Source organism: Juglans regia, chromosome 2, assembly GCF_001411555.2.
Source record: "Juglans regia cultivar Chandler chromosome 2, Walnut 2.0, whole genome shotgun sequence".
Taxonomy (NCBI): domain Eukaryota; kingdom Viridiplantae; phylum Streptophyta; class Magnoliopsida; order Fagales; family Juglandaceae; genus Juglans; species Juglans regia.
This window is the reverse complement of record NC_049902.1, coordinates 1,659,240-1,671,999: the sequence shown is the minus strand read 5'-3', so window position 1 is coordinate 1,671,999 and position 12,760 is coordinate 1,659,240.

The window sequence follows — 12,760 nt, the reverse complement described above, 5'->3', positions numbered from 1 at the left end:
GTAACTTGTAAGAGAAATTAGTCTTTCGCTTTAATCGAGTGTAATATTATGTCGGGTGATGATCTAGGTTAAGTTAAAAAAAAAAAAAAAAGGTCAAACTTTCACCATGATTACATGCACTCCTGTCTCCTTGTTCTCTTCCTCGCAGTTCAAAGATTGGCAGATTTGACTTTACTGTTCGGAGTTAGGAATTAAAGTATTCTTTACTATATTGCCCTATTCTTCTTTTCTCGTTGAATAATTGTGTAAGTGTTGTATAATTATTTTAAAAAAAAATAAAATTTATTATTAAAAAATTATTATTTTTTTATATAAATTTTATATTTATTTATTTTTTTAAAATAATTATACATAATTTATATACTCACAACTATAAGTATTATTTCTCTTTTCTTTTATACCGAAATACTTATCCTTCTACCATTTTAGTCCATATATGTTGACATTGCTTCGATCCACAATCTGAGTGGTTGAAAGCCCACTTCACAATGTACAATCTGCCTCGTGGGTTTATTTTCTACAGAAAAGCCCACTTGTCTAAACTGGTAATCTATTTTCAGAGATTTTGAAGGATTTATACAGTTCCTTAATTCCAGTTCAAGTTTAAAGATAATATTACAAATTTACATGCGAAGGAGGGTTTCTGGACTTATTAGGAAAGTGCCAACACTTTGTTTTTTTTTTTTCAAAATTCATTCTAAAATAACAAGCAAGTGGTAGGGACAAGAATTAAATATAAAGGTACTTGTTAGTGATGCAGCTCCCCATGTCAGCTGAGTATGGGAAATTCCCATATGTTTGATTGTTGTCTCCCATCAGCTAGGGACAAGAATTATGGGAAACTCTAGATTTTTTTCTTTAGGTTGCGTTTAGATGTTGACTTGAGTTTAATTTAGTTAAATTAAATTCTTTATAAATAATAATGAGTGAGTAGTGGAGAGAGTCATGTGGGATCTATCTAAACTAAGTTTAAAGTGTATTTAAATATTAAGATGAGTTTAGTACTTTTTATGAGAAATTAAAAAAAGTTGTGAGTCTCACGTATAAAAATGTTTTAAGTTAAAAAAAGTTGTGGGTCTCACGTGTAAGAAAGTTTTGAGTTGGGATGAGTTTAGTAATTTGAGAGTTGGGTATTTAGATGTTAGACTCAGTTTAAAATTAAATTGAATTCAACTGAGCTTAATTGAGTTTGAGAACTAAACGCAGTCTTAGAAGTATCTCTTCCATAAAAAAGTTTCTTAATGAAACCAAGTTTGTGTCAAAATGAGAGTTTTGTAAAGAATATATTCCTAAACTCAAAAACCAATTGAAAAATATTCCCAAAAAGTTATGCATGGTTCCAATTACTAGCAACAATACCCACAGTCTCTAAAAATTATAAGAAGATGATCCAAACTTTGGAGATAAGAGGACATTAATAGTCTGAAATGAGATCTGATCTTTAGATGAAGAAGATATAATGGCGGAAAAATATCAGACCAGTTTTGATTAACAAGAGCACAGTTGTCGAGTCTCTAGCTCCCAAGTACTGTAAACTACATATCTTTAACAAATTAAATCTAAGTAAATCTTGATCTGAAAAATATAAGGTTAGCATTTTTGGTATGATACTGATAGTCAGGTATAGGAAAAAAAGATGAAAAGAATTTAGGGGTGTAAACTCAAACCGGAAAATCGGACTGGACTGGACCGAACCGAACCGATTTTACCAGTTTTAAACCGGTCCGATCCGAAACCGATTTTTAAAATGTAAAAACCGGCCGGTTCCGGTTCCGAGATTTTTTGGACCGGACTGAACCAGACCGGACCGGTTAATTAAAAAAAATAAAAAATAATATTTTTATATATAAGTTTTATATATAATGTATAATTATAAATTTTTATGTGAAATTTTATATATAACATATATATATTCATATATAAAATAATTTCTTATTATAATTTATAAATTATTACATAAAATGTTAATACTAAATCATTAAAAGTTTATAACTAATACTAATATATAACTTATAACTATACCAATAGTCTAATATTAATACTATTATATAGTCTAATATATTAATAAAAGTATAAAACAGTTTTTTTTAAATTAGTTTTTTTTTTTATAAACAAAATTTTAATGACAAATTGTGAAATTTATATTTTTAAAAAATCGAAAAACTGGACCGGACCGGACCGGAAACCGGTAAAACCGAAAGTACCGGTTTAAGAGGATAACCGGTGCGTAATCGGTTTTAAAAAATTCAAAACCGGTATATACCGGTTCGATCCTAAATTTTATCCAAAACTAAACCGGACCAGACCGGTTATACCCCTAGAAAAGATATTGGTGCACAACCAATTTTCTCTTGATCACATTTATGATGTTGAATATTTTGATAAAAAATCAAAGCAATAGGAGATTCCTCGTCTAGCGAGAAGTCTCTCAATCATTTCATTTGAAGAGACTAAAATAAGCCCCTTAACTTCCCTTATTTTTTATTTTTTTATTTTTTTTTTAAGAAACACTTGCATGTAACCAAAGTTTTGAATTTCATACCGTATTGACCGAGTCAAAATATACCATTTACATGGCGTAGCCAGTACAAAGAATGATATAGTTTCCTACTAGTCAGAATTTCGGCCTTTACTCTTTTTTTTTTTCTTTTTTTTTTTTCATTTTTTCAAACCTACAAGATCATTTTTTGACTCTCAATTTAGACCAAACTATTTATAATTTTTATATATTTATATATAATTTATTCATATATAGACTATTTCAAAATAGTACTCGAAACGATACCGGTATTGAAATATTTTGTTTTAATGCCTCCACCGAAACGGTATTCAAAACATTGTATGTAACACCTCTAACATTCCTAATCAAAACACGAGTAGGGAATCTGAAAGTATTGTTACAAGTGTTCATTTCTCATAACTCTATTAAATTGTTACAAGTGTTCATTTCTCAATCAAGGAAGAAAATAACTTAAGTATTGAAAAGAAATTTGAAATGATTGGGGTTTAAATGTGCTAGAGGTTCCAAGTAACACACACAACATAAACCGAAAACAAAATAAAAATAAAGAAAAAATATGGCATCTTATATTTTTAATTCTTTAGATGAAGAAATTAAGAGGATGGAGCAATGTTTTGAATAACATACCGGTGACTGTTTCGGTCAAAGTATTGAAACGAAATATTTCAATACCATTATTGTTTTGGAATAGTCTATATATGAATAAATTATATATATAAATATAAACATATATAACAATTATATTCTAAAATAATAGTCTATACATGAATAAATTATATATAAATATGTATATAAATTATAAATAGCCTAATATGAATTGGGGGGTAAAAAAAAAAAGTAAAGGCCGAAATATAGGCCGGTAAGGATGGAAACGGCCGAAATTCTGATCGATACAAAACAACAGGCTTCCTTGTATTGGCTACACAACATAAACAGTATATTTCGGTCATACTAGCCAATACGGTATGAAATTCAAAAAATTGGGATAGAGTAATGTATTTGAAAGTTGAGATGAAGAAATAATTCAAAAAATAAATTGACATTGGAGAAAAACCATCGACATTCCAATAATGCATAAGAACTCAAAATTTTATGAAAATGCACTTAAGCAAAATTACCAAACTTTCATAAGAACTAAGAAATTCTACAAATTGGGCGCTCAAAACATTCTGAATCGACATTTAAAAAAAAATTATAGGGATATATTGTACAATTATTACACCAACAAAGCAAATTCGGGCTAAAATATAATAAAAATTAAATTATGGACTTCAAATAAAATAATAACAAAAATTCTATAGAAAATCACCGTGGGGAACCATGGGGAAACCATGTCCCACGTGGCAAAAAGAATAAGACGTCGTTCTGAATATTTGTTACTCTTCCCTTTTTCATTTTTATCTGAGAGTTTTCTCCCATCTTTTTCATCTTCCCTCTGTCTTCCCCTTGCCCCCATTTCCAGATCTCTCTTCCATCTTCAAGCATTCGTCTCTTCTCATCCCCACTCGAAATCTACCACATGAAGACCGAAGAAGAATGATCTTCTTTAGCCGATTTTTCTCTTCCCATGAAAGCCCACCTTCCACACGAAGGCCGATTCTCCCCTTCAATCCTTTGCCTCCCCCTTCAAAGCCGAAAGACACCAAAGCTTTACCTCCCCCTTCGAAGCCGATAGAAACCCTAACCAAAGCAAAGCCGAAAGAAATCCTAACCAAGCTCTGTGTTTCTCCCTCCCATTTCCTTCTTTTTCATATAAATTTTCCTTGGTGCAGGATATCTCGGATGCTTAATGGAGGAACTTTAGTGGCCAATAAGTCGAGGGCTTATTTTGGTTTAAGAGAGAGGGAGATGTCCATGGTTTGGCTTGGTATGTGCTTTTCATTATAACTTAACTCAGTTCTTGAATAATATTCTTAACACTCTATGATCCATGGCGTTTCTCTAATTTTTATAGACTTTTAATTCCTTCTTTATTTGTATTTGCCTCGCTTATTTTCTTCTATGCAACATCCTATTCATCCTATCGAGTAGACCTCCGTAATTATCGTCTAGTATTCATCCTATCAGTTTTTTTTATTTTTTCATCTTCTTTCTGTACATGGATTAATTATACTGAGATTTAATATTGAAAACCTAGTAAAACTCCAAGATCAAAATTCTATTTATTTCTACTCTTTATCTGCAAATACTTGAGAAGGTAAAACTAGCGTATGACATTCCTATAGTGACTGATGTCCACGAATTTATCCAGGCAAACTTTTGTTTTCTAGTGGTAGCCTTGTTCCTTTTGTCTTATTTCTACCTGGATATTTCTTTACATATGGTGGCAACCTTATTTGTTGATTGGATGTATACTCTTATTCAATTAATATTGGATAATAATTTGGCAGAGCTTATCCAAATTCTTCCTGATTATTCGCTACTTTCACGATGGGGTGCTTATATGTATTTCATGATCTTTTCTAAGCAAATGATAATAGCCATCTTATGACTTTTTGGGAATGATAAGAGTGAATTGCATGTTTCTTTACGTAAGATGAAGTCTCGGTGAATTGAACAGGGGAAAGAGGAGGGCCAAAATAAAAAATTGTGATTTATGTTGACAAGGAAATGCATTGATGTGAAAACTTCACTAGATCAGTTGTGTACCTCAAGAGAATTTGTGCTTGTATACCTGTATGACTAAGGTCTCGTTTGTTTTCAGGAAACTTCTCAATTCATCCCGTCTCATCTAATTATTACAACTTTTCCAAATTTTCATAAAATAAAACAAACAATTCAACTTTTTCAAATTCTAAAACAAAAATAATATTAAAATAATATATTCTAACAATATTTTATTCAACTTTTAACTTTTACATCAGCCCATCTTATCTCATCTTATCTGTGAAAACAAATGAGGCCTAAGTCTATGCATCTACTTATATAAAATGAGGAAAAAAAGAGCTGTGCCAATGTTGTATTGTACTTCAATAGTAGGAAATCTTGATTTTGGACTTGTTCAATGTCCACCATTAGAAATTCTACATTCTAGATCAATACAATTGAGAAAATAGTCCTTACAAGACTAAAATCATGAAATTCCATATATGACCCTCTACAGGAAATGTTGTAGAGTTATATGAGTGCCACATGCCTTACATTTTATACAACCTTCAGATTGCCACATGCCATGTTTTACATTATTAACTATACATTATTTGATTTTTTTATTTGATTTGATTTTTTTGCTTTACATTACTATATTTGTAACGTAAAATGCTTAATATAATGATTAATATTATATACATCTAACATTTTTTATATATGTAAAATATGATCATGGATTATCATACTGCAAGTTTTTCAAGTGGGCAAATAGAAATGAATAGAATGAGCACCAACTTCTAGAAATAAACAATGAACTGTTACGAAAAGAGAAAGAGCTCAAGAAAAAACTCGACGATATCGAGAAGAGGGAGATTGAGCTCTGTAAGAGAGCGGCTGAGATCGAGAAGAGAGAGTTGGTGCTTTTGGAGCAACAAGTTGTAATAAGGCGTTCACGCACACTACTCCGACTGTATTAGGCTTTTGTAGTTGTTGTGTCATGTTACTTAGTAGTATCTAAGTGATTTGAAACTTGATATATGTTTGGTATTTGACAGTATCTAAGTTATTAATAGTTCGATGTAATACGTTAAGTTATTAATAGATCAGAACTTAAGTCTGTGTGCTTCTGACAAATGTATAACTAAAGTTCGTTTATTGGTTTGTAAATCAATGTTTGAATTTTCTGATTAATTGAGAACCTGTGTAGAAATTTGATTATATTGGAATCATGGATGCTTGAATAAAATAAAATAGAAAAAAATTTCATCGCAAACATCATATTGCAACATATCATGGATGCTTGAGATAAAACACATGGAACAACTTTTATATGTTAGAATTATGGATGCTTGAATCAAGCAGAACTCATATGAGATAAAACACCTGTTTTTTTACAACATATCATGAATGCTTGAAATAAAATACATGGAACAACTTTTATATGTTGGAATCATAGATGCTTAAATCAAGTGGAACTCATATGAGATAAAACACCTGCTTTTTCACAACATATCATGGATGCTTGAGATAAAACACTTAAAACAACTTTTAAATATTGGAATTATGAATGTTTGAGATAAAACACCTGAAACAAACATCATATTGCAACATATAAAAAGTCTTATACCATCCAAAATATCTACAAATAAAAAGCTATCCATCAAAAAATACAAATATTTGTCTAATATAATATAGCCATTGGTTCCCAATACACAATACACAAAAATGTGATATCGAAATGCCATTGGTTCCATGAATTACATTCAATACATATACAACTTCATTTTCCCACCAGTTGTGATACATCCAACCAAAATTGCATTGTAACGAATAATATTCAAATATTAATGTGATATTGATATTACTATTCAAATATTTTAAATTTTTGTGAACTTACACTTTCTTGACTCGCAATCATTGTTTTGATATCTTGGGTTCCACTGTCTGGAACAGACTGGTGATAAATTCCTACAAGTATCCACGACTGGTGTATCTCATCCATCTCGCTAATAATCAAATAACAAAACACATTAGTCAACTTTTGTATTAATAAAATATAAACAAGCATGTAATATTAAAAATATGCACATGTTTACGTTTCCTCTTCACTAGTGCTTTGTTCATCTTCGCTTTAAAAATATGAGCAAACCTTTTATTTATTTTGTTTTTAGGAGAATATTGAGAAGCCAATAAAGCATTTTGGTTCAGTATAGTAAAAATGCTAGCTTTTAGCCTAATTATCACAAAAATCATGCAAATGAATCTTTTATATGGAATAGAAAAATTAAAATCATGCAGAGGAATAAAAAACCGAAAGTAGATGGATGAGATCTACCACAACACAACATTATATAAATTACATGTTTTTGCTTTCAAGAGAAACGAAACACAAAATGAAACCATTCACTTCATTGTGAAAAATTCAAGCATCCTATATAGTCATGTTGATGTATTTACTAATTGATTTTACTAGTTCTATGTCTTATAACAATCAAGTATAATAAAGGAGATACAATTGATACTTAAATATAAGATATTCTAAAATACAATACAATTGATAAATCATCAAACAAAAGTGGTTTAAGGTGTCGGCTAATCGATAACATTTAAAATGAATAAGAAGATTTCTTGTTTCTAGGTCTCTCACATGTCTTGCTTCTAAATCTCTCCATCCCAAAGCTCCAAAAGAGACTTGTAAGGGTCTTCATCAGAGATTAATTCACTTGCAATACCTCCTCTGCACTGTAGTATTCCACTTATCTTCTGCAACTCATTCAGACTCAGGTTTCTAGTCAAATATGTCTAAGTTTTCTTTCATCCTCTCTTTGTTAAAGCTTTTCACAACAACACTAACCCCTTGCTCATATACCTATCTTAATGAAATCTTCACGCAACAAATCAAAATCTAAATTACCATCATGCTTCAAACTAGATAGTCCTTTTCAAAGTCCTAAAATAAAAAATACCTAAAAAGGAAAAAGAATATATGTTGATTTTTCTAAATTTTTGTTCTGTTTTGGTGGGATGCATTGTGCAAACAAAACCAACACAAATCAACGAGAGAAGATAAGGTTGAGTTTGGATGGTAAAACCAACAAAAACAGGTCGGCCTCGGTGGTGTTCTTATACTTCGCAAAAAAAAAAAAAAAACAATAGATTAAAGAAATCGGACCCGAGATTGAGCAAGTTTTTCTCTTCCAGACACAAAGACGGCAGTGGCGGCGATCTTTCTTTCTTCCAGACCCGAGATCGAGCAGAGTTTATCTTCCCTGACCCGAGATCGAGATGAGTTTTTCTTTTCCAGACCCGAAGACGACAACGGGGGCGGCGAACTCTCCTTCCAGACCCAAGATCGAGTAGAGATTTTCTTCCCAAACGCGATCTCTAGCTTCTTTTCATCTGAAATTTTTTGAAATTTCCCTCTTTCATTTACATCTATGTTATGTTTTTTTTTATACCGGCTGACGTGACATAAGCCGGTTTCCCAAAGGTTACTTATGCCGGTGGTATATAAAAGAATATAAATAATAATGTTAATTACAGTTTTAGAGTGTGCAAACATCAGTGTACTCTCTATAAGAAAATTAGATAAAAAGAAAAACTTTATTTGCAATCCTAGCTAGGATGTGCAAGTCTCGTTCATTCATTTTGAAAAAAGTAAGTAAATATGAGACTCATAAAAAAATTAATTTTTTAATGGTAGAGTTGTGATACCCCATATGATATGGATAAAGGTAGGTGGTATATGAGATCCCACAATGCTTGGGAATGAGAAGTCCTTGCTCTTTATAAGGTTCCAATGAGGTTCCAATCGTATCATTGAATAGTCCTTTTAGAGTATAGGTCATATGTTTTGAGCCTTCTATTGGGGCGTTACAAATGATATCAGAGTCTATCTCAACTAGAAATGTGGGACTTGAGCCATGCCACCTACAATGGACAAGCCCGACGAGGACGTCGGAAATTTAAGAGGGGTAGATTATGATACCCCATATGATATAGATAAGGGTAGGTGGTGTATGAGATCTCACATTGCTTGGGAAAGAGAAGTTCTTGCTCTTTATAAGGTTCAAATGTGGCTTCAATTGTATCATTGACTAGTTTTTTTGGAGTATAGGCCATGTGGTTTGGGCCTTCCATTGAGGCGTTACAAATGAGAGCCAAGTTTCGATCCTGGGATGCCCCATATGATCTAGATAAAGGTGGGTGGTGTATGAGATCTCACATTGCTTGAGAATGAGAAGTTATTGCTCTTTATAGGGTTCTAATGGGGCTCCAATTATATTATTGACTAGTCCTTTTAGAGTATAGGCCATGTGATTTGGGCCTTCCATTGAGACGTTATAGGAGTACCCTGCTTTTTTTCAAAGAGAGTGAGCTCGGCTTGCAACCTTATACTCTAGGACTGTATCTAGCATTATTCTAATAAAAACTTGACTATCTAGTTTGAACTCCCTTTGACATGATATTAATCTTTTACTGGAACATAAAGAGTTGATGTGGAAACAAAGGTCTAAGGCTTTATGGTTGCACTCGGTGGATCAGAATTCTATGTTCTTTCATCGAAACGCTTCTCAATGCCATTCAAGAAATTTTATTTCACAACTTAAAGATGACTCTGGTTGCTAGGCTGATAGTTGTGCATTCCAAAGGTCGCATTAGCAATGAATGATGATCTTGTGAAGCCTTATTCTACTAAGGAGGTACGATATGCTTTATTTAAAATGCACCCTCTAAAGTCACCGGGGCCTGATGGATTGTATCCAATGCTTTTGCAAAAATATTGGCACATTATGGGGAGTTTGGTTGTACGGACAATTTTATACTCTTTAACCATGGTTGAGTTCCAAATGCTCTAAATGAGACTTTTATTGTTCTTGTTCCAAAAAAGAAGAGACTTGAAAAAATTCAAGAATTTAGGCCTATTAGTTGATGTCATGTGATTTACGAAATCATTGCAAAAATTATTGTCACTAGGCTAAAAACCATTTTATCCCTAGTGGTGTTAAATAGCCAAAGTGATTTTTTTCAAGTAGGCTTATAACGGATAATGTTCTTGTAGTATTGGAAACTTTGCATTGTATCTGTAAAAGGAGGAGGGGACGTAGTCGTGTGATGTCATTGAAGTTGGATATGAGTAAAGCCTAGGATTAGGTCGAATGGAGTTTTATTGAGAATATCATATTAAAACTTGGTTTCGATCGAAGATGGATCATGTTGAAACTTAGTTTCAATTGAAGATGTGTGACTCTTGTCTTATATTGCATTAATTCAATCTCTTATAAGGAGCTTATTAATGGGGTGCCTACTTCTTCATTTGCTACCGCTCGCGGTTTGCGTCAGGGTGATCATTTATCTCTTTACTTGCTTGTTCTATGTACCAAGGGGTTGTCATCTCTACTTCAAGCTGCTGAACATAGGAATCTAATCAAGGGTATCAGGATTTTTCCAAGAGCTCCTGTTGTTACTCTTTTTTTTTTTTTTGCAGATGACAGATTATTATTTTGCCAGGCTACTCAATTCCAAAATGAAAATTTGAAACGGTTATTACAAGCGTATGGGTTGGCTTTGGGGCAGCAGATAAATATGGACAAATCTGAACTTCTGATTAATCCTAACACAAAATTTGAAGAAGTTGATGTAATTATGGCCATTTGGGATGTGCATCCCTTACAATCTCATGATCGATGTTTGGGTCTTCCCTCTTTCATTGGACGGTCAAAATGTAATACCTTCAAGGATTTAAAAGATAAGGTTTGGAACAAGTTACAAGGTTAGAAGGAACATTTGCTTTTATGGGTAGGAAGAGAAGTATTAATAAATGCAGTTGTGTAGGCTTTACCGACTTATACTGTGAGCTGTTTTTTATTACCGAAATCTTTTGCAAAGATTTAGAAAGATTGCTAAATTCTGGTGGGGACATCGTCAATTTGAACGGAAGATTCATTTGCTTAATTGGTCAAATATGTGTTCTCCAAAGATGTGAGGTGGTATGAGTTTTAAGAACCTTGAGCTGTTTAATTTGGTTTTGTTAGCGAAGCAAGGTTGGCGGTTGATTCAAAATCTTAATTCCTTGTTGACTAGGATTTATAAAGCTAAGCACTTCCCTACCACATATATTTTTTTTTTCATTCACATTTGGGTAGTAAGCCCTAATATGTATGGAAGAGTACTCCAAATCTCTTCTACGAGCTGTGGGTATTTGGAGGATATGGAATGGTGCTGATGTTCTGATAACTCAAGATAAATGGCTCCCAATTTTCAGGTTGCCGGAGTCTCTTCCTCCTAATTATGTCATTCATGATGATATGAAAGTTAACATGCTTATGCTTCAGCCTAGTGGTTCTTGGGATATGAAATTGATTCAATCTACATTCCCTCGTATTGTATAGTCATGCACTAAAAATGCTTTATATTCAATAAAGTCTAGATGTTATCTTGCTGTGGCATTATTTGATTTTACTATTGGTGCGAGTAGTTCTAATCTTCAAGGTTCTTCATCTTTTTGGCGCTAATTCTGGAATTTAAATCTTTCGAATAAAGTGAAGAACTTTGGGTGGCGAGCTTGTAAGGATAGTCTTTCTACAAAACTAAATTTGCTGAATAAGGGAGTTGTTTTTAGTGCGGTTTGTTCTCTTTGCTCAGTGAGAGTGGAAGATTGTTGTCATATTTTTTAAGGTTGCCTAGAAGTTAAGAAATTGCTGGCTATACGTTGTCCTTTCGTGTTACCTTTCATGGAGACTGTGGATAATTATTTTGATTTGGTTGGGATTTTGATGCAATCTAATTTAACTTCAGTTTCATGTTTTATTACTGTCTCTTGGAATGTTTGGAAATATAGGAATACAAAATTTTTTCAGAATTCTAATTTTATATTGTATGAAGTGATTGATAATTGTTTGGTATTTTTTTATGGGTACACTACCATTAAATTGCATCAATTGATTATACGAAATGATATCATCCTTTCTTGGATGGTGCTTAATTTTGATGGTATTTGTTCAATTCTTCTGATTATGGGGGTGTGGGGGCTATTTTAAGGAACGATAAAGGGGATGTTTTATTTGCTTTATATTGGAAAGAATTTGGGTTGTTTGACATGGATGACATCGAGACTTTGGCTGCTTTAAGGGTTTACAGATCATCTAGCATTTGGGTTTCCCTAGATTATTATTGGAAGGTGATTCTTTGTATGTGATTGAAGCTATCAGCGCAAATAACCAAACTATTCTAGGATGGGGAATATAATATTTGAGATCCAAATAATTCTTTCATTTTTTAAAGAATATGATGTACTTCATGTTGAGAGACAAGGCAATGAAACATCTCATCTACTTGCGAGGTATGCTTGTCTGGTGGATGACACAGTTTAGTAATGGTCTCAATGTCTATATTTTATTTTAGTGTAGAGTCTTACTAAATGTTGATGTGTAATTACATGACTTTATTATAAATGCTGATGTGTAATTACGTGGTTCTATAATGTAGGGGTGTTAAATCGTGTTAACGGGTCGTATTTGTGTCATGTCAAAACATGTATATTATACTATATATATATCAATCTTAACCCGACCCATTAAGTTTATTGTGTCAAAATCTCAAACCCTAACACAACCCATTAACATAATAGGTCGTGTCGTGTCAACCCGT